Source organism: Lynx rufus, unplaced genomic scaffold (assembly GCF_022079265.1).
Source record: "Lynx rufus isolate CCGP_SWC_20201006 ecotype Redwood Valley unplaced genomic scaffold, mLynRuf1.p SCAF_2, whole genome shotgun sequence".
Lineage (NCBI taxonomy): Eukaryota > Metazoa > Chordata > Mammalia > Carnivora > Felidae > Lynx > Lynx rufus.
The window spans coordinates 143,989,067-144,008,667 of NW_025814834.1; the positions used below are offsets into that span (position 1 = coordinate 143,989,067).

The 19,601-nt window shown below is 35.8% G+C and overlaps 1 protein-coding gene across 1 annotated transcript in view; it reads left to right on the plus strand.

The window, feature by feature from the left end:
• The window catches only part of EVI5 (ecotropic viral integration site 5), a 240,691-nt gene that overhangs the window by 206,041 nt on the left and 15,049 nt on the right, over positions 1-19,601 (plus strand). The gene's annotated exons all lie outside the window — the stretch shown is intronic.

Consider the following 19,601-nt stretch of genomic DNA (forward strand, 5'->3'; position numbering starts at 1 on the left):
CATGAAATTTTCAGATAGTATTAAGAACTCTACTAAGTAATTTAAATTAATGTGCTTTGATTAGAGAGATACTTTTTGTTAATGTGGCTTTAGGTCAATTTCCTTGTTTTTTATTATTTGCTAATGGTAACTATTTATCTAAACATGAATACAGAAGCTTGTGTCTTACCTTGAATTATTTGTACAGTAAGGTTTATTCACAATGATAAGATTTGAATGGGTTATATAAGCCTTATTTGTTAAGAAAGAAATTCATTTTGCCCACTAAATTAATTTAAACCTCAAAGGAAAAAGTTTGGACATTACTCTTTCCTGGTATTACATCCTTCAGTTAAAGTCTGAGTGTTTTGGGTAATACCTCCTGGAGGTAATCAATCTAAGTAAATTCTGAATGAAGAAACAAAACATTAACAAAGTTGATAAATCTTAGATGTGGTTTAATTTAACTTGTCCTGAAATTTGAGTGGTTATTCCTGTCATTTGCAACCATGATAGCATTTGAGGGATTCAGGATTATGAATAATCTTTACTTATTTGTTTGTATGCTTTTTTATAATCTGTTCTGATCTAAGCTATGTGTGAAAGAACAAGTTACAGATAAGATGTTCTAGAAAGTCTTATTGTTTTGAGAACCGTAGGAATTATTCCTTGTATTGAAAAGTTTTTCTCAAAGGAAATATTGTCTAGAATAAAGAAAGCAATCTTCCCCTTATAATTTTGACTTAGAGTGATAAGGAACCTTTAATGTTGGTAAATTAAGAAAACTGTATATGGATTGACTGTATTCCCAAGCATAGTCTAGAAATCACCCAGCAAACATTAATTTTGCATGTCATAATCCTTACCTAAAAATGCTGTTCTCCTCATCAGGACTGGGAAAAAACTGTTCACAAGAGGTTTTACTTTAATGTCATTTTTTATGTGTGGCCTGTGAAAAATAATCTTTCATCTTACACAAACGTGGAAAGAAAATCAATAGAGTAGAATTTTCTACTGTTAAAGAGCTACATTGTATAAATTAAAAACTAGAACAGCTTGTGGCGAGATGCTAATTTTGTATACTCATACTATTCAAAGTACACAGGTCCTGGGCTTAAGCAGGCCCCAGTGAGAAAACATGGTAGAGAAGAGGGTGAGTACAGTGTAGGTGGGGACCACACAAGAATGCAGAGGTGAGAGAGACTGAGCATGGGTCTGGGAGTTTAGAGACCAGACTCTTAAGAATTGAGAATTAATGTGGGTAAATTGTGGGAAATAAGGGTAGATTAAATAGAACCAGCTTATGATGAATCTTCAAAGCTAGAAGAGATCAAATTTCCTAGATAAAGTGAAACCATTATAGATCTTTAGTTAGAGGTTCATTTTCATTATGTTTCCTGAGCAGATTTTAATACCTTCACCTGTTTCAAAGTTTTATAATTAAGGAAAGGATAAATGAAAACAAGTGTAAGTTTAAACCAAGATAATAGTTGTAAGTACATTTATTATACACATTACTATTTGTTGGACCAGCTTCTCAAGAGGGTTAAATAAGGAATCGCTTTTTCATTCTAGTGATTTTTCATTCACAATACGGGGGGGGGGGGTGGGGGGGGCCCTTAACGAAAGTCAGTCTGATCTCTCCAACTTAACTTTTGCCTGTGTGCTAGAATTTGCCAGAATCTTTAGCTTTCAACATAAAAATTAACTTTCAATTATTAATATTATTGAACATGTGACTGTTGATACTTTCTTAGCTGATTTTTATACTTCTCAAAATGTTGAAGGAAATGTTGCAGATTGATCTTCCTGAAGGGATAGCAATTCTGTACTTATTATAACAATTGTGATCACTTAACTTAGTCGGCTCTATGAAATAGTAGAGAGGATTAAGTGGGTTATTTTTTTTTTCAACGTTTTTATTTATTTATTTATTTATTTTGGGACAGAGAGAGACAGAGCATGAACGGGGGAGGGGCAGAGAGAGAGGGAGACACAGAATCGGAAACAGGCTCCAGGCTCTGAGCCATCAGCCCAGAGCCTGACGCGGGGCTCGAACTCATGGACCGCGAGATCGTGACCTGGCTGAAGTCGGACGCTTAACCGACTGCGCCACCCAGGCGCCCCAAGTGGGTTATTTTTTATGACTGAATATAGTGTTGATCTGTAAAAAACATTAGTAGTTACTATTTATTGAGTACTCTCTATTGGTCAAGAATTGTGTCAGACAGTTCATATTTATAATTACTAACCTTCATAATTATCCCACATGATGGTGGTATTCTCAGTTGAATTAGATTAGAAGATATGTCATCAATATTTAAAAGTCTAAAGAAACTCAATTAATGACAATATTTTAACTGTGTTGTTCCTCCCTGACACATTATTTTGCATACATCCAATAAGTGAATTCTGTAAATGACCTAGCAGCAAGAGCTCCCTTTCTCTCCTTGTTAGCATTGCAAATGGAGATTTATCTTCACTTCCTGCAGTTTACTGTGATCCATCCAAATGCCTTCTCTGACTCACAACCCCTGCAGTTTCTACCATCACTACCTAATTTATGCTTTTAGTTTTACCTACTTCCCATAGAAATTTTTTAATTTGGAGACTCTTATACCCTATCAAGACCCTCAGAGAAACCACTGTGGAAATCCTTGATGCCCCAGATGTGGCAAGAGCCGTGGTTAAATTCTCCTTTATCCCTACATCCTGTCCTCATACATACATAGAAAATACATACATACATACATACATACATACATACATACATAGAAAAGAACCTGGGTCCCAACTCAAGTGTGTTCCTTATTCCATCTTCCTTACCTCCTACCCTCCCATCCGTCTGTCATCACAGCTCCTACTAGGCACTAGGTTTAGAACTAAAGATTAATTAAAGATTGAAACAATGCATATCCCTCAAGGGGCTCACAGTCTAACAACAGAGATAGGTATTCAAATAAACAAATTGCAATACATAACGAAAAATATGGCATTTAGTAGTTACCATTTAATAGTCATTGTGCCAGACACTCCTAAATGTTATACTTACATTATTTCTTTTAATCTTCACAACATTCCTATGAAGTAAGTAGCATCATTATTATTCACATTTTACATGTAATAAAACTGAGGTTCTGGGGTATTAAATAACTCCCCATGGTCATATACTAATTAGCAATAGAAATAGGGTGTTAGTTCAGAGTATATGACTCTAAGCCCATTCATGCACTTAACCGCCATATGCTATAGCCTGCTTTGAAACATACAGGAATAAAATAGTAACAGCATCTGGGGTGGGTTTTGAAAAATGAAAAGAAATTTATCAGGCAGATTGGGCATCAGGAACACTTAAGTCAGATATATAAACCAAAATTGTAGTTTCTAGGAAATTTGAATAAGCCATGTACTTTTGCAACATAGGTCTGTCTTCTCATAGCTACTGATCACTAAAGACACAGAATACTTTCTGAATGCCAGGAAAGGGATCTAGAAGAAGGTAGAAGATTATTCTCATTTAGTAGCCAAAGAAAATATACTCAGGACTCATTTTAGGTGTAGGCATACTGAGAAGTATAATCCTATGTCTCAGTCAAATTACCAGTTGACTAGCTTCTCTGGGTCCTTTGGAGCCTTGCTACCATTTACAGTGTTTTATAGGAAAATGCATGCTAAGCAGCTGATTTGAGAATGTTTTTGAATATAGATTATATATTTTCATTTGTTCTTGATGGTGATATATTCTTGTGGATGTTCTAGGAATAGGTAAATTTATTCCAGTCTAAAGATAGTTCATTTATTTTAAAAGTTAAATGTTTTTCAGTTAAACAGCTTTGCTGAATTTTTATGATGTCATAATAGTTTTAATGTACTTTATGTCCTTAAGATCTCATGAAAGTAATTCTAGTTATATTTGTTTAGTAGGTTTTCTACATAGAGCAAGTTTTCTCTTTTTTTTTAAATGCTTATTTATTTTTGAGGCGGGGAGAGAGAGAGAGACAGAGCGTAAGCAGGGGAGGGGCAGAGAGAGAGGGAGACAGAGAATCTGAAACAGGCTCCGGGCTCCTAGCTGTCCACACAGAGCCCTACTCCGAGCTCAAACTCACAAACCACCAGATCATGACCTGAGCCGAAGTTGGATGTTTAACCGACTTAGGCGCCCCCTTTCTAGTAATAGTTCATAAACCAGGTGTAGATACTTGGGATGGTTATTTTAATCTTCACAGTTCTCCTGTGAAAATCATTATTCCCATTTTATAGCTGAGAGGCTAAATAACATGTCCACAGTCACATAACTAGTAAGTAGCAGAAGCTTGAATCAGGACTTTCAGTTGACTCCAATGCATTAAACTTAGAATGAAGTAGAACCAAAACAAACTATATATTTTTTTAAAAAAAGAAAAAACCTTCAAAGCATTTTTGTTGATCAATAAATACCCTGCGTTGTTCTACACATAATGAAGCAAATTTGTAAATGATGCGGAGTAGCAAACTTCAATTTTGTGAGACACAGAAAACTATAGGAGTGTAATATGGAGCCATGAATAAGACCCATGCAAAAATGCATACCACAGAATTATCAATATATTTCTTAATAAGTGGTCCTCAAACCAGGCTCTAAGGTTTTCAGCACTCAGCACCGAAAAAGGGGGAAATGTCACTTTAAACATTTCAGAATGAATGTGTAATGAAAACAGACCAGTTGGTTAGGAGAGCCACAACTATTCCTTATGGTAAGACCAAGCAACAATTTTTTCATTGTTTGTTCCTAAAGGAAAACCTTCTAGTCTGATCAACTATGATAGACTAGCTATTATCCTTAACTTTCTATGATATAATGGGTTCATAATCATAAAAATTGAACAATTTAAAGAACAGGAACTCTTTATAAACTTTTGATAGAAGTATAACATGGAGGAAAGTACCCAGGTAACAAGTTTAAGTTTTTAATTTTTATATATTCTTCTGTGTCTTGCTGCTTTTGTTTAAAATTGTGAAATTCAACCATTGTTATTTTTAAATGTAGCTATAGATTGTTTAGTCTCATCACTGTATAATTTTCCTTTGTATAAATATACAGTTTATCTTTTCTGTTAGTGAACATTGAATTATTTCCAATTTGATCTTTTAACATTGCTGCAGTGAAGACAGTTCATATTGTTCCACATCCTCATCGACATGTAGGACTGTTGGTCTTTATCTAATTTTAGTCATTCTTTGCCTGTGAACAGGTTTCTCATATGGTTTTTTTTTTTAATGTTTTTCTTTAACGTTTATTTATTTTTGACAGAGACAGAGCATGAATAGGGGAAGGACGGGGGGTGGGAGGGGGTGCTTCAGAATCTGAAGCAGGCTCCAGGCTCTGAGCTGTCAGCACAGAGCTCAATGTGGGGCTCGAACCCATGAACCATGAGATCATGACCTGAGCTGGAGTCAGGTGCTTAACCGACTGAGCCACCCCAGGCGCCCATCTCATTATGGTTTTAATGTGTACTTCCCTAATTACTAATAAATTGAGAAACTAATAAACTAATAAATTAATAAACTAATAAATTGAGAAACTTTCCCCCCAGCACCTAGAACAGTGTTGCCATATAGTTGGTACTTCATGAAAAAAAAAATTAATGAATAAATGATTACAACAAAAGGCTTTGCTAATAAGGTAACATACAAACTGTGATGGGAATGCTAAGAAGCTTCCTGATGTACAAAAATCAGTGAGAAGAACATTCCAGGCAGAAGAGAAAAAAATAGCAGAAAGATCTTAGAAGAAAATGTAATGGACTTTGTGAGAAATCATACTAATGTGGCTGGACTATAGTAGAGGATGGGGAAGAATGGTAGGAGATAAGATTAAAGAGGTAGATGAGGTAAAATCCTATATAGTGCTTTATAAGCCAGGAAAAATGTTTGTGTTTTATTCTTGGTTCAGTGGGTAGCCTCTAGATGTTTTGTTGTTGTTGTTGTTGTTGTTGTTGTAATTGTATTTGAGAGAGCGAGAGAGAGAAAGAAAGTGCAAGCAGAGAATGGGGCAGAGGGAGAGAGACAGAATCTCAAGCAGGCTCCATGCTCAGTGCAGAGCCCGACTTGGAGCTCGATCACATGACCATGAGATCATGACTTGAGCTGAAATCAAGAGTTGGACACTTGGGGCACCTGGGTGGCTCACTTGGTTAAGCATCTAGTTCTTGGTTTCAGCTCAGATCATGATCCTGTGATTCGTGGGTTCGAGCCCCACAATGGACTCTGTGCTGATAGCATGAGCCTGCTTGGGATATTCTCTCTCTCTCTCTCTCTCTCTCTCTCTCTCTCTCTCTCTCCCCCCCCCCTCTTTCTGCCCCTCCTCTGCTTATGCTCTCTCTTCTCTCTCAAAAATAAATAAATAAACTTAAAAAAAAAAGAGTTGGACACTTAACTGACTCAGCCACCCATGCACCCCAGCCTTTGGATGTTTTTGTTTTGTTTTGTTTATTTATTTTGAGAGAGAGAGTACAAGTAGGGGAAGATCAGAGAGAGAGAGAGGGAAAGGAGAGAATCCCAAGCAGGCTCCACAGTGACAGCACGGAGCCTGATGTGGGGCTGGAACTCATGAAGGGTGAGGTCATGACCTGAGCTGAAACCAAGAGTCCCATACTTAACCGACTGAGCCACCCATGTGCCTGCCTTTGGATGGTTTTAAGCAAAGAGTGATGTGATCTCATTTGCCCCACCTGCTGTGTGGTGAATTGATTGTAGGAGAGCAAGAATAGAAACAGGAAAATGGAGGCTGTTAAAATAGTCTAGGTAAGGGGCGCCTGGGTGGCTCAGTCGGTTGAGCGTCCAACTTCGGCTCAGGTCACGATCTCGCAGTCCGTGAGTTCGAGCCCCGCGTCGGGCTCTGGGCTGATGGCTCAGAGCCTGGAGCCTGCTTCTGATTCTGTGTCTCCCTCTCTCTCTGCCCCTCCCCCGTTCATGCTCTGTCTCTCTCTGTCTCAAAAATAAATAAATGTAAAAAAAATTTATAAAAAAAATAGTCTAGGTAAGAGCAAAGGTAGCTTAGAAGCATGGGAGAAATAGAATTGTTAGCAACATGAATGTATTAGAGATATATTTTAGAGATTGAGAGTTTGCTGATGGGTTATAGGAGGGACATAAGGTAAAATAGTGACTCCAGAGATTTTTGGCTTGCCAATTGGATGATTGGTGCCATTTACTTAGGTTGGGAAGGGTAGAAGATCAAGAACTCTGTTTTGTTTATATTAAGGTTGAGATTCCTGTTAAACATGAACATGAAAATAGTGAAGTGCGCTATGGATATGTGAATATGAGGTTCTAAAAAGAGGTTAGGGCTAAAAATAGGTAGTCATTGGAATGTTAATATTATTCATAGACAAAGAGAAGGGGGTCCAGGAGCAAGTTCATGGCACTCTTGACCTTTAAGACCAAGAGAGCCAGCAAAGGAGATCAAAATTACTGGTCAGTTGGGAGGGAAACTGGCAGCTGTGGATATAGAAGCCCCAGAAAGGAGACTTTTAAGAAGGGAACATTTCAACATAGTTATTTTAATTAGATTTTAAACTTCCCTGGTCCTCTTGAAGAATGAATTTATTAAGAAAGATTTCTTCAGCATTTTTTTTGTCATTTATCAGAGAATGATGGATGATTTATGAAAGAAGTTGACAGGAGGAATTGTCTGTCACTGAACAATTACTGAGCACCCCCCCCCCACCACTTCCTGAAGAACTTAGAGAAATGTAAGCTATTTTAGGACAAACCTGGCCAAAAAATAAAACACGATTATAGGATGCTGTAAATAATATATAACCCAGGTAGGTGAAACCAACTTTCATTTTAAGGATAGCCTTTGTGCTGGTTCCCAGTACACAGAAGGTCTTCTGCCATCTTCCTGTCTTCTTTGTTGAGGAGGCTGTTTAAGTTATCATATGTTACAAGAATCTTCTTTTGTTTCTACTAGCCAAGTACAAAATTAGAAGTTTGGGTTAACAAATGGAAATCTAAACAAAGCCCATTCTGAAGTTTGGCTTAGAAAATGTTTTTACATAGAGGCCCCTGGATGCCTCAGTTGCTTAAGCATCTGATTCTTGATTTCAGGCTCATGATTTGAGCCCCACATTGAACTCCGCACTGGGCGTGGAGCCTGCTTAAGATTCTCTCTCTCCTTCTCCCTCTCCCTCTGCCCCTACCCTTGCACGTGCGCTCTCCTGCACACTGTCTCTCTCTCTCTTTCTCTCTCTCTCTCAAAGAAAAAAATGTTTATATGTGAGTACTCCTTTTTAAATTTTAATAACTGTTGATATATGCTTGAGCTATAGATTTAAATATCTACCAAAAAGCATTTTTAATGTCCTGACCATTATTAATATGTTTAATATTTATACTCATTTGTTATTAACTAGAATTTTTTCCAGTGAGGAGCTTTCAGAATCAAATGACAGACTGCCCTTTTGTAACTGTTTGAATCTTTTTTTCTTGCTCTATATTCTTCAGTTTAAAAGTCATTTAGTATATGTGCAAAGCAAGCACCAATTTAAAAGTAGTTAATAAAATCACCTGGACTTGACTTTTTTTTAAAGACTCTTGGAGACTCATTCAACATTGATCTTCATCTAGGCTTTAAAAAAGAATATTAAAGGTAGAAAAGAGGTTAGTAATTTGGTTCTGTAGTTACTGGCAGCTGTTTTTTTCCTTTTTATTTCAAACTGAAATATCGTTTTTGGTTTTTTTTAACCATGTGCTTATTCTGTATTGACTGTTTCTACCAGTCTTTATTGCCTTTTAAATCTTGCAAAACTCAGTATTTTACCTAGTTTACAGAGGATAACCTAAAATAGAGTTGACATTTTTACAAATTGCTGTGATAGCAACAGTGTACTGGTAGAGGCAGAAATAAGGAACAAAAACAATGTTTTCTTTTGTATTGATGTCTGTTGACATCTTTTGTATTGATGTCTGTTGAATCTTAATTTTAAAATTATTGTTTAAGAAAAATTTCAATACATGGAGTTATAAGCTTTTATGTATGTTGTTACAGTAAAAAGTGCCATGTTTCTGATGTGGCAACTTCTTAATAAAAGAACATATTCCCTTAAATTTGTTCTTTCTCTAGTTAGAGCAATGTAAAGTATCATGCAGGAGCTCACACAAGCCTCACTGTAGGTAAATTGTTTTTCTTTGCTGCCAAAAGATCTCATGTAGATGCAAGATCGTATTTGTGTTCTTATGAAAATTGCTTTAATACTCTTGAATTAAATGTTTAGCACTGTTTTTAAATCTTACAGTCCCCATTTGTAGATAAAAAAATTCATTCTTAATGACTTCTTTACATTAATGTTATTACTCCTATTCCTCTTATATGTTCCATTAAATCTTGGGTAATTAGTTTATCTTATTTGAAGTCATAAGATAAAAAAATTATACAATACTTTATGTCTGCAATAATATCACTGTGTGGAAGACTTAAAGCTGAGATTTCTGACTGATAGTATTTTTAAGCCAGGCATGTTCTTAAAGTTTATCTAGTTTTTCACTTGATAAATGAGGAAGCTGGGGCATAAGAGTTAAGGGACTTACCCAAAGTTACACAGCTAGTAATGGAAGAGACGGAACTACTGCCCAGGCATTCTGACTTCTGTTCTGCTACATCCCACTGCCCTACCACAATCCTGCCGACCCATTTACTTGTCACATGTTAGATATAGTAGGAGTTCCATAAGTGTTTAATTAAATTAAAATTAATTACTTCTCACAGATGGGAACCTACTGTCTAGTTAGTAGGACTCTACTGTCACCTAGTATTTTCTTCCAGCATCAGGTTCTGGACTTCTCTTCCATCTGAAACTGGGGAATTGGTCTGACTTAACCCTTCTATTTTGCTTCAGTTTCCACTGGGTGCTACTAAAATCTTAGCTTTTAAATATTAGATGATTTTCTGAAAATAGAAGCAACTGAGATTTTATAGCCAAATTTGACATTCCCAGAAACAGAGAAATAGATAAAAATAGTTAACCTAATTTCATATATGCCTATCACTTATGAAATACAAGCTTACCCACGGACATATATTAGCTCAGCTATTCAATACATCCTTTTGCAAGAGTTTGTTTAACTTGTGACCAAACTTCCAGCAATTGTTTCTGCATTAAATTTTTAAAATCTCCAAGGCTATATATCTTTCCATTCATTCTTTGCCTCCAAAAAGACTATGTAACACATAGAAAATCTATAATAATCCCATATAGGACACCTTACTTTTGATTCAAGACTTTTAGACCATTTTCCAGTTTTGTGCTCTATTCATAGGACAGTATTCTACCCAATTACATGCCTCTGTGTATCCTGTTCCTACTATAGGTAAAACAAGATGTTTAAATTTGCTAATGAAAATATGTATTTCTGATTATGATAATTTCATTAAAGAATGGGAGTTGAATCATGAGAACATGACAAAAAAGATAGGTCTGGTAGAAGAGAGTAATAAAGAGAAATAATGAAATCACTTAAAAAAGGAAAATTAAAAACAAAAAACAGGGTAAGAAAAGGAATTAGACCCTAGTGAGGATGAGATACCCAGGAAAGAAGACCCTTAGGAGTATCAACTAATGTAGGATTACGACTCAAAAAGAGTTAAGAGATTTCTAGGATGACATCTGGTGAGCAGTCAATGTAGAGAATATAGACTCAGTCAGAAATGAGGGATTTGAATCCAGTACTCAGAATTAAAGAATCAAGTAAATAACCTCAAGAGATAATGTCTCGCTGGCCAAGGGACAGAACCAGTTGGAATTGTAAAGTCAGACTTGGATATGAAGCTGTGTCAGATGGGATATTTTTCTGATATTGTGCCAGATGCTATGCAAAGTACAGTGTAGTCTTATTCTCAAGGAATTTACAATCTAATGGGAGAAAGTGGAAAGTTAATTTAACAAAGACTGTATGGTTGGTACAAACAGTGAGTACTAAATAGTTCAGAAATGGGAGATAACATAGCACATAATTTTGTTTGTTTTAATTAATGGTTGTTGTACTATCCTTGATGCTTACAGGCAAGCCAAACTGCAAGTTCCTTGCAGAGATTGTGTCTTATTCAGCCTTATATTTCTTAGAGCCTTTGAAGAATCCTAACACTGTACTATGAACTCATGGATTCAGTCAATTCTCTTGGTGTTCAAGTTGTCCTGAATTTGACGAGTGGAAACTCTCACAAGTATCTTTTTTTTTTTTTTTTAATAACCAGTATCTTTTTTTTCTACAACTCCATTAGACTTTGAACAATTCTGTGTTTTCTGGCACTAAGTGGCAAGTTTTTACATAGTACTTTACATTAATTGACAACAGCTAGATTTTCAAATGCATAATAGTGAGACAATGCCTATTAGTAGTAATCTGTAAATTGCTTAATTAATGGTTCCAACAGTTAAATTGGAAATGTAAGTCATGAGAAACCACTTGAGGGAAACTGGATGTTAAATACATACCAGTTGGGTTATAAGAAGTAAAAGCAGATGAAAATAAGCATGTTTAAAGAATTGGAACTAACTATAAAGCCTATAGTGGCAGGTTTTATAGTTGCTTATAGCAGTTCTTAAATAGATTTAATCCAATAAGGGTACAAGAGATTGATTCTGTTAGCATTCCCATGAAAACACCATCGAATAGCATATTCTTAGATCTTAGATATGAGGAAAGTAGGATATAAATGCTTAAAACTATTTCAGTAACATATGTAGTACCAATACGATGTTAGCATGGCTACTGTATTAAACGTATTTGTTGACATTTAGAGTGGAGCTAATAGGATGTGCTTAAACATTTCTTTCAGCCTGACTTGGGCAACCAAATGAGCTAGATTTTAAAGTCCAGTGAACTTACTCAAGTACTCAGGTTTCAAGATTTGAGTATTTATTTAAAATTTTTTTCATTTATTCAGAAGCTGGTTATCCCTACTCTTCATCTAACTCTTTCTCCTTTCATTGTCATGCCAGTATTTCTAAACATATCCGTAAGATGGAGAAGAGGGGAAAAATTATAGATATATGTGGAGTTTATCAGGTTCTTAATAGCAGTTCTAGATTTTTTTTTTAAATTTATTGTCAGATTAGCTAACATACAGTGTATACTGTGTACTCTTGGGTTTGGGAGGTAGATTCCCATGATTCATCACTTATATACAACACCCAGTGCACATCCCAACAGGTGCCCTCAATGCCCATCACCCATTTCCCCTTCCCCGCTCCCCAGTCAACCCTCAGTTTGTTCTCCTCATTTGAGTCTCTTATGGTTTGCTTCCCTGTGTGTTTGAAACTATTTTTTCCCCTTACCTTCCCCCATGGTCCTCCGTTAAGTTTTCTCAAGTTTCATATGAATGAAAACTTACTGATATTTGTCTTTCTCCGGTTGGCTTATTTTACTTAGCATAATACCCTCCAGTTCCATCCATGTTGTTGCAAATGGCAGGATTTTGTTCTTTCTCATTTTGTTTTTTAGGTTTAGAAGTTTAGTTTTTGTTTCTGAATTTCGTGTCTTTATTCTCCAAAAAGAACTTACTGCAGGTGGTTGGGAACCATCATTTACAGAGCAGTGGACTTATCCAGGAGACCTGGATTCTAGACCTACTTCTGCTGATTAACTGTGTGACCTTAGGATTCCAATATACTTCATATATTTATTCAGTCGGTAAGCATTTGAGCATCATTTAGCTCCCAGGTATGCCTCAGACCTTGGCTCAGTTACTGCATCCTTAAGCAGTCATGCTAAATAATCTTTAAAGTGCTTTCCATCCCAGTCCTATGCTAGGTGTATAAAAGTCAAAGTCCCAATTGTTAAGGAATTCAGACTGGTAGGGAGAACAGTCAATATGGGCAGTGCTGCATTAGAACCACATGGTGCCATGGCCTACAAATGTGTCCTAAAACCTCTGGGCATGGGACTGCCTAAAGTTTGAAAGGGGAGCAGAAAATAGCCAGGAAAAGGAGAATAAAAGAGTGTTTAGGCAGAGGCCATCATATTCAAAGGTCTGGAGGCAAATAAAGAGCTCAGGAAAGAGAGAAGAAACAGCTGTAAACGCAGATAAGGGACGCCTGGGTGGCTCAGTCACTTAAGCATCCAACTTGATTTCAGCTCATCATGATTTCCTGGTTGGTGAGTTCGAGCCCTGCATCAGGCTCCTCACTGACAGGGCAGAGCCTGCTTTGGATTCTGTCTCTCTCTCTGCCCCTTCCCTGCTCTCTCTCTGTCTCTCTGTCTCTATAAATAAATACATACATACATACATACATACAGGAAAATCAGTAGGCAGGGATGCTTCTGAAACTGGAGAGAGAGCCTGATCAATTTGTTTTTAGTGTATGATTCTGAAAATAGCATTCAGAGAGATTGATCCAATGGCTAAGGGTAAAGCTTTCTTAATCAAATAAGAGGAAATCCACAGAATAGAATCTTCTTCCTTGATTATGTTTTGGATTATATTCTCTTTAAGATGTTGGTCCAAATGATGCATTTGAGAGCCAATTTGAATTTTTTCAGTTTAATTTACATATTTTCTTCCTGTTATCACTACCCAATACTTCATACTTGGTTTTTAGTGCTGTATATTCTTAAATGTAACAGTCCAGTTTCTTCAGCTATGCCAAGATTTTGAAATATAGCCAGTCATTTTGAAACCTTATTTTCTTTGCATCAAGTAATTCAGTTTTAAAATGCTAGTTTTTAGAGGTACCTGGGTGGCTCATTTGGTTAAACATCCAACTCTTGATATCAGCTCAGGTTGTGATCTCTCATGAGATCCAGCCCCGCATCGGGTTCTCTGCTGAACATAGAACCTGCTTGGGATTCTGTCTCCCTCTCTCTCTCTGCCTCTCCCCTGCTGTGCTCTCTCTCAAAATAAATAAATAAACATTAAAAAAAACATAAATAAAATGTTAGTTTTTTAAAAGAAACAATAACTTAAGTATTGGCAGTTTTTCAAACTAGTAACATTTATAAATGTGTTCTTCAAACTTACTAAGTGTCAACTAAAGGAGAATTGATAAAAGATGAAGAGCTAGCTCCCTCAGATTTACAAAAACTAAAAATTTTAAATTGTGGTTGGAAGTCTTTGGTGCAGTAAATCATGTGCTTTTCATGGACCCTATCTCACAGATGCAGTTGGATTTGAGATAATCAGATTTTCAATCCCCATGAACTGGACAACTAAAAACATCATACAAATAATATGTGTCAGAGACTTAGTGCTACTTTGCTGCCTGTCTGATTTAAGTTGTTGTGGTCAGTCTGAGGAACCTGTGATATGATAAGATAGCATTCATGAGGTCATGTGGTTTGCAAGTGCCCAATCTTAACTAAGCAGTCTATGAGTACCTCAGAATGAGGAAGAAGCATACTAACCTTTCCTGTTTGGCTTTTAAAATAGTGTAGGTCTGTGGCTATATATATTTATCATGTATTTTTAAAATTATTTTTCCATCAGGAGTTAATTTTAATTTCCTGGCAAAAAGTGAATGCTACAAATACATTTATCTTTTACTTAATACTTCTGTCTAAAGCATTAAATTTTTTACTGCAAATATTTTCATCTATTAAAATGAAGCTGGGGTGCCTGGGTGGCTCAGTTGGTTAAGCATCTAACTCTTTTTTTTTAATTTTTTTTTTTTAACGTTTATTTATTTTTGAGACAGAGAGAGACAGAGCATGAACGGGGGAGGGTCAGAGAGAGGGAGACACAGAATCTGACACAGGCTCCAGGCTCTGAGCTGGCAGCACAGAGCCCGACGTGGGGCTCGAACTCACAGACCGTGAGATCATGACCCGAGCCGAAGTCGGCCGCTCAACCGACTGAGCCACCCAGGCGCCCCAAGCATCTAACTCTTGATTTCAGCTCAGGTCATGATCTCACGGTTCATGATTTTGAGCCCTGCTTTGGGCTCTGCTCAGACTGTGCAGAACCTACTTGGGATTCTCTCTCTCCCTCTCTTTCTGCCTCTCCCCCATGCACACGTAATCTATCTCTCTCTCAAAATAAATTAAAAAAAAAATATTTTCAATGTGGCAATATCTCCATTGGAAACATGCCCATAAAATGACTATCTGATTTTTATATATATGTATGTGTGTGTGTGTGTGTGTATGTATGTATGTATAAACAGATTTATTTGAGCTATAATTCACATACAGTTATGGTTCATCCATTTAAAGTGTACAACTCAGTGGCTTTTAGTATATTTACAGAGTTGTGAAGCTATTGGCACAATGTTAGAACATTTTTTATCACTCCCGAAAGTAATACCATTCCCATTGGTAGTCATTCTTCATTTCCCCCAAGCTCCCTTCCTGCAACCCTAGGCAACCACTAATCTACTTTCTATCTCTGTAGATTTCCCTATTCTGGATATTTCATTTAAATGGAATTATACAGGGGCGCCTGGGTGGCTCAGTCGGTAAGCGTCTGACTTCAGCTCAGGTCATGATCTTACAGTTCATGAGTTCAAGCCTCGCATTGGGCTGTGTGCTGACAGCTCAGAGCCTGGAGCCTGCTTCAGATTCTGTGTCTCCCTCTCTCTCTGTTCCTCCCCCACTCACACTCTGTCTCTCTCTCAAAAATAAATAAACATTAAAAAAATTTTTTTAATGGAATTATACAATATGTGGTCATCTGTGACTGTTTTCTTAGCATAATGTTTTCAAGGTCCATTCATGTTGTAGCATGTATCAGTACTTCATTCCTTTTTATTGCCTAATAATATTCTATCAAATGGGTATACCACATTCTGTTTATCCATTTATTGTGTGATGGATATTTGGGTTGTTTTCACTTTTTGGCTGTTATAAATAATGCTGATGTGAACATTCATATACAAAGTTCATTGTGACCATATGTTTTCATTTGTCTTGAGTATTACTTACTAGTAGAATCACTGTGGTTTAACGATTTCAAGAACTGCCATAGTGTTTTCCAAAGCAGCTGTACCATTTTATATTTCCATCAGCTGTGTATGAGGGTTCCAGTTTCTCCACATCCTTGCCAATGTTTGATATTATTTCCCTTTTTTGTTTATAGCCATCCTAGTAAATATGAATGTCCTCTCATTTTGGTTTTGTTTTGTATTTTCCTGGTGGCTAATGATATTGGGCATCTTGTCATTTGCTTATTGCCCATCTGTAACTTCTTTACAGAAATATTTACCCAGACCCTGTGCCCATTTTATAATTGGGTTGTCTTTTTATAATTGAGTTGTAAGAATTCTTTATATATTTTAGATACAAGTCCCTTATCAGATAAATGATTTAAAATTTGGGTAAATGATTAGATAGACTGATAAAACCTATGATTTAGCTTTAGAGAAGAATGATTCCTCTTAACTGTTCAGTCCAGATAGAAAAGAAGTACTTCATTTTCGTGAGGATGTTTTGCTAAATATTTGAATTTTTTTAGTACTTCAGCTGAAGGTTAAATCAAATGAAATGTACGTGGTACTTTGATGTAGCTTTAAAAGTACAGAGTGAAACAAGTGTGAAGTGATTTATTTCCTGTAATTGGTCATAAATTTACATAGAAGTTCATATATTCCTAACCTCATCACCATTGACATTAGAGTACCTTCTAAATAATGTTAATGGTTTCAGTTTTATCAAGATGTGTCAGCTGCCAGGAAGAGGGCAATGCAGTTTCATTTTGTTTGCCATAGTATACTGGATAAATCTAAGTATACAGTATACAGAGACTAAGCGTTCTTTGTAAATGACCTGTTTCTTCTCCCTCTCTCCTTCTCTGGTAACAAATGCAGAATATAATTTTCTTCAGTGCCAAACTTTGCTTTCCACCTTTTTCACTTATTATTGTGGGTACATTTTTTTTCTTTGCTTCTGAAAGAATGAGTTTTAACTATTGCATTTTATATATTTAACACAGACTCTATGTTTTTTTTTAACTTTAAGTGTTTTATCTGGTATTTAAAAGTAATTTACTCAGCATAAAGCCAAAACAATTTTCAGCATTGTCTGTTTTGTATTATTTCAATACAACTCTTGAATTTTAAACTTAATCTACTTTTAAGTACTGTGGGTCTGAATTTTTCCTCTTGCCTATGTAGTACAATGATCAAAAAGTCATGACCTCCAATTGATCACTTTTATTGGTTTCCTGTTCTGATTCACTGGAAATCTTTTGGTTTGTGTGCTTATGGCTAGTTTTAATCTTTGTCATATGTACAATTCATTTTTGAAAGAAGCTGATAATTGAGAATTAATTTAGCACATCATTCCCCTTTTACATTTTGAAAACTTAAACTATTAAAATATTATATAAGGATTTCAACAAAATTACTGATTAAACTTTGGAGTAAAAAAGTAAAGCCTCTAGAACTTAGAAATAGAAATCTTTGTGATTATTGAACTTTATGTCCATCTTCTCATAGAAAGAATAATTTATAGTTATTTAAAATTGTATATCTTATACATCACTTGCAGAAATGTTACATTAACTGTAACAGCAATAGCTCAATGTTTTACAAAGATTGATTATATAAACCCAAATGTACAAATAGGAGCTTTTATAATCTGATATGACTCAGTCTTGGAAACTTACTGCATCTGTTTTGCAGTTCACTTGGTATCACATGACTCACTTAAATGGTTTAAACCCTGTCTAGTAGTGATCAAAGTTCATTTGGTTAGGGGTTTTTTTTGGTGTGTGGATGACTTTTTTCCACTTTGTTGTGGACTGATTGTCTTTCAGAACACTCAGTACAGCCTTTCTTATTCTTTTGAATCTCAAAAAGTGGTAGTTGTCTGTACAATTCAGCCTCCAGTCACACACGGGGGAAAGTTTTTTTGACCTGAAATAATATGCATGGAAGCACTTTTAACTGTAAAACCTCATATAAATATAAGGGTTTATTATTAATTCTCTTACTCCTACACATTAAAATTGAGAAAGGATAAACTATGGTGTCTCTTTAAAATCAACTGTAAAAGTCAACCCAAACTTTTAGAAGCTACCAGTGTAATTACTGAAAGCAAGCAAACACACAAAGAACATGTGTCCTCTGTCCACATGGACACTAACCCAGGTGATCAGATTTCTCAGCACAGATTTCTCTATTATTTATTAGGAAGTTATATTTAAAGGCTACAGATCTCTAAAGCAATGACACTTCTCTGTTTTACAAAAGAAACTTCTATCTTAACCTGTGAAAGTTTAGCTAATGAAGTAGACTAATGAGAAATTCTTTTAATACTTGTGTTTCCTTAATGATTATTGAAGTCCTTTGGGCCTTCAGGGTATTCATTCCTGCAGGTTCTTCTCTTCGCTTTCAAATTTTACTGATAGTCTTTATGTGAAATAGCTATAGTAGTTCTTAATATTCTTTTTTAGTGTTTGAATTTTTACGATCATGCAGTTAGAAACTCTGCTGTTTCCTGTCAAAACCTACATTCATCAGACTATGAACATGACAGTTTCCTGTTTTCTTATTAGCTATACAGCATCTTATGCTGTATTCTTCATAAGTTGTATAATATCTTACCACTTTCTTTTTCTAATTGCTATATACTTTCTTTGGGTCAGCATTGTTGAATACATGCAGAGAAATCTTAAAATTCTATCTCTTTGAAGCTAGTGAGAGGTTAAGATTTTGTTAGCTTTTTAAGTTGTAATGAGTATGTCATAATGTCTTAAGTATTATTTAAATGAATTCTACATGTTTTTATTTTTTTACTCTGTCTCTTCATGCATAACATGATGAAGCAGTCCATATCAGGTAAGAAACAGTACATTATTGGGGTCTTTGTATATTGACACACCCCTCGGTCTGCTTATTAATAATCTCATTCACAAAGGATGGGATGAATAATTAGTATGTAAGAACTTTCTCAAGAATCCAGCCATCTTTTTAGTGTAGTTCATTTATATTTCTTATGTGCCCACTCTTGTCAAGTCAGAATGCTGAGTTCTCGAATACAAAAATGATTAGGAAATCGTCTCCATCATCAAAGGCTAACAGAAGAGGTAGAATATATGTACAGCAACCTTTTGTTTCGTATTTTTCCGGACACTGCTAATTTTAAATACTTAATTGTAACTTGGAAAAAACTTAATCTGTAAATAACACACTCAAATATATATACCTGTTGCATCAAATATGTTATAAAAATGGTAATATTTTAAACTATTAATATCAAAATAATACCGGAAAGCAAAAAAGAAATACTTTTAAATGTAAAGGAAGCAGTTTTTATTTTTTTGTTTTTTGTCATTGGGTTATTTGGAGGTTTTGTTATGGTGAGTATAACTGCTTATCAAAATGGTCAGCTACATGGGCACCTGGGTGGTTCAGTAGGCTGAGTGTCAGGCTCTTGATTCCATCTCAGGTCATGATCCCAGGGTCATGGGATCAAGCCCCACTTGGGGCTCTTCGCTGAGCATGGAGCCTGCTTAAGATTCTGTTTCCCTCTCCCCTCGCTCTTCCTTGGCTCACACATGCACAGGGATGTGCTTGTTCTTTATCTCTCTCTCTCTCCTCTCTAAAATTTAAAAAAAAAAAAAAAAGCTACAAATGAATTTGGAAGCAGTTTTTGAAAGGTTTTATTGATGAACTTTTTTTTAACGTGTTTTAATCATGGAAATGTTC